General features: G+C 56.0%; 1 protein-coding gene across 1 annotated transcript in view; it reads right to left on the bottom strand.

Annotated features, from left to right (window-relative positions):
- The window catches only part of LOC104407706 (methylcytosine dioxygenase TET3-like), an 8416-nt gene that overhangs the window by 1422 nt on the left and 6658 nt on the right, over positions 1-336 (bottom strand). The gene's annotated exons all lie outside the window — the stretch shown is intronic.

Raw genomic sequence — 336 nt, forward strand, 5'->3', positions numbered from 1 at the left:
CGGATGCTGTTCGGGATGGGCTCAGGGAAACTGGTATTCCCATAGGTGTGGTTGAGGTTCTCCTGCAGGGCTGGGACGTCAGGCTTCTTCTCAAAGCCGTTGCTCACCCAGTTGCTCCCCGAAGCATTACGGGGTGTCCCGTAATTGAGAAACTGCGAGGGGAACACATGGTTGCTGGACAGGGAAACTGGTATTCCCATAGGTGTGGTTGAGGTTCTCCTGCAGGGCTGGGACGTCAGGCTTCTTCTCAAAGCCGTTGCTCACCCAGTTGCTCCCCGAAGCATTACGGGGTGTCCCGTAATTGAGAAACTGCGAGGGGAACACATGGTTGCTGGA

The sequence above is a fragment of the Nestor notabilis genome, unplaced genomic scaffold (assembly GCF_000696875.1).
Source record: "Nestor notabilis isolate BGI_N333 unplaced genomic scaffold, ASM69687v1 scaffold25996, whole genome shotgun sequence".
NCBI classification, from domain to species: Eukaryota; Metazoa; Chordata; class Aves; order Psittaciformes; family Psittacidae; genus Nestor; species Nestor notabilis.